Source organism: Delphinapterus leucas, chromosome X, assembly GCF_059928025.1.
Source record: "Delphinapterus leucas isolate spDelLeu-1000000601 "Yukka" chromosome X, BTC_Dleu_Yukka2, whole genome shotgun sequence".
Taxonomy (NCBI): domain Eukaryota; kingdom Metazoa; phylum Chordata; class Mammalia; order Artiodactyla; family Monodontidae; genus Delphinapterus; species Delphinapterus leucas.
In genome coordinates, this window is record NC_143150.1 from 38,128,001 (window position 1) to 38,131,069 (window position 3,069).

The window sequence follows — 3,069 nt, forward strand, 5'->3', positions numbered from 1 at the left end:
AATAACATATTAAGTTACATTTCTGTATGAGGTATTACCAGATCAAAGGTTTGCACATTTACAATTTTTGATAGTTGCTATCTGATTACCTTCTAAAATGGTTGTAGCAACACCTTCTTCTACTAAAGACAGGTGTAAGAGAGTTGCTGTTTGCCCATCTTCTTGTCAGTACTGAATACCATCAATATTTTAAAATGGTGTCAGTCAGAAGGGTAAAAGAAATGCTATCCCATCATTTATAATATTTTATATCCGTGACAACCCATGAGGTTGGAAACTTCTCATGCTTGGTATCTGTATTTCTACTTCTGTGATTTTGCCTCTTCACAACCTTTGCCACAATTTTTAGGTTGTTGGCTTTTTCAATAGAAAATTTTAGGGTTATATTATAGGGTTTATGCTTATATTGTAGGGTTATAAATCTGTTCCTTTTATATTATAGGGTTATGAGTATGTTTTCTTTTATTTAATTGCAGCTATTTTCTCTCAGTGGACATTTTACTGCGTCTTTTGCCCCACAACAAGTTTTAAATTATGTTGTCAAACTTGTCAATCTTTATGGCTTCTAAGTTTCCTGTCTTGCACAAGAAGGCCTCTCCCACCCTGCGGTTCTAAAACTATTTTTTAAAATTTTCTTCTAAGGTTTTCATTTGAAAATTTAAATATTTAATCCATTTGGAATTTATTTTATGAGTGGCACAAGGTAACAGTCTAACAATTTGATCCCAGCTATCTAGCCAAAGGACATTCTTTCTTAGTGAAAAACAGTGTCTGCTACTCTTATATTCAGTTCTAGCCATGTAGACCTGAGGCAAGTCACAAATGGCCAAACCTGGGGGCAGTTCCATACAGCTACCACAACAAACACAACATTTCCCATTTATCTTAACTCTTCTGTTCCAACTCTGTGGGAGACCGAGGTCATTCTCACACAGGCCTGGAACATCCTAGGCTTGATGTTACTTTTTCTACTCAAAGTATCTCTTACAGTATTCACTGGAGTTTGCTAAACAGTCTATCAGATTGAGGTGGTTTCTTTCTAAGTTTGTTTTTTAAAAGTTTTATTATTATCCATGCCTGCTGAGTCATATCAAATACTTCTTCATTACCTTTTGATACAATTATATAACACTCATCTCCTTTAATTTGCGTATGTAATGAATTCTATTGATAGATTGCTTAATTTAACCATATTTGCATTCCTCGTATGAACCCTGCTTCATCAGAGTGAATTAGGTTTTTACTACTACTCTGGAATCTATTTGCTAATATGTTATTAAAACATTTTGCATCTATATTCATAAGTAAAAGTGGTCTACAGTTTTTGTTGAATCCTTCCATCACGTTTTAAAAAGGTTATGTGTAGAATACATTGGGGTGCTCTTTATAAATCTGGGTCAGTTTGAGTAACAGAAGTGTTTTTTGAAGGTTAGATAGAACTCAGAAATTTCCTATTTTTTCCCCTATGATTACTGGTCTGTTCAGATCTCCTACCACTCCTTGAGTTAATTAGGATATTCTATGTCTTGCTAGAAATTTGTCCATTTGCTTTAGATTTTCATTATTGACAAAATTGCTTATAATTTTGTCTTATAATTATGTCAATGTTTTATTTAAGTGGTTATATCTCATTTTTCATTCCTAATAGTACATTTTAATCTTTGCTCTTTTTTAAATTAGGTTGCTAAAGGAAGTGGTTTGTTTTATAGGTCTGTTGATTTGGCTTTATTTACCCATTCTCCTTTGTGTCTGTGGGGGATGGGTGGGGCTGTATAGTGGTAGTAGTTTCTACTTCTTTAATTTTAGCTTCTGCCTTGATTAATTCCCTCTTTCCACATTCTTTAAGTTAATGTTATTATTTTTTGTGTGTGTGGTATGTGGGCCTCTCACTGTTGTGGCCTCTCCCGTTGCGGAGCACAGGCTCTGGACATGCAAGATCAGCGGCCATGGCTCACGGGCCTAGCCGCTCCACGGCACGTGGGATCTCCCTGAACTGGGGCACGAACCCGTGTCCCCTGCATCGGCAGGCGGACTCTCAACCACTGCGCCACCAGGGAAGACCTCATGCTTATTTTTTAATAACAAAAATATTTGAAGCTATAAATTTTCCTCAAAGTTTAACTCTAGCCACATCTTACAGATTTCCTTTTATGAAGTGTTCTTCTTTAAATAATTTCTGGATAAATTGTAACTTCAATTTTGATTTCCAGTTTGATCCAGTGACTGTTCAGAAGAGGATTTCTTCATCTCCAAATATTAAATTTTGGAGTTATCTTTTTTGTGAATTTCTTGTTTTATTTATTTTAGTCAGAGAATGCAGCATATACATTTCTTCCTTTTGAAATGTATTAGACTTTCTTTGTAGCCAAGCACATGACTGATTTTTAGAAATGTTCTATGGATATATGATAAGAATGTGTATTCTTTGTAAGGTTCGATTTTATATTAAATTGAACTGTTGACTGTCTTACTCAGATTCTATATATCCTTGCTTATTTTTTGTCTCATTTATTTGTTAACTATTTAAAGAAGTATATAGATTTTCTCACTATAACTATGGCTTTCTATTAAGTTGTCCTTGTATGTCCAGTTTTTCTCCTTATGTATTCACTGCTACATTGTTTAGTGCATGAAGTTTATGACTTATAAATTCTCTGTGTGTCTTTTATCATTAAATGAACATATTCTTGTTCTGTTTAATTCTTTTGGCTTTGAATTTCACTTTATCTGATTTTAATATTGCTTTATTTTTGCTTGCACTCATCTCATACAGTCTTCCTCTTGCTTTACATTTAGTATTTCTTTGTTATTTTTTTCAGAAGTATTCATTGTAAATACCATATCATTGCTTTTTTTTAAAAACAAAAACTGAGAGTCCTTTTTATTTTTTTGAGGAAAGAATAATCTAAGCCATCCTCACTTATTGCGATAACAAATATATTTGATCTATTTCTTCTCTCATGGTTTGTTTTTATACTTGTTGTTTCTCCTTTTCTTCTTTCCTTACTTTTGCTAGATTTATCAAGTTAAAATAAATCTTTCTTTACCCTTTCCTTTTCTCCAAGGAAT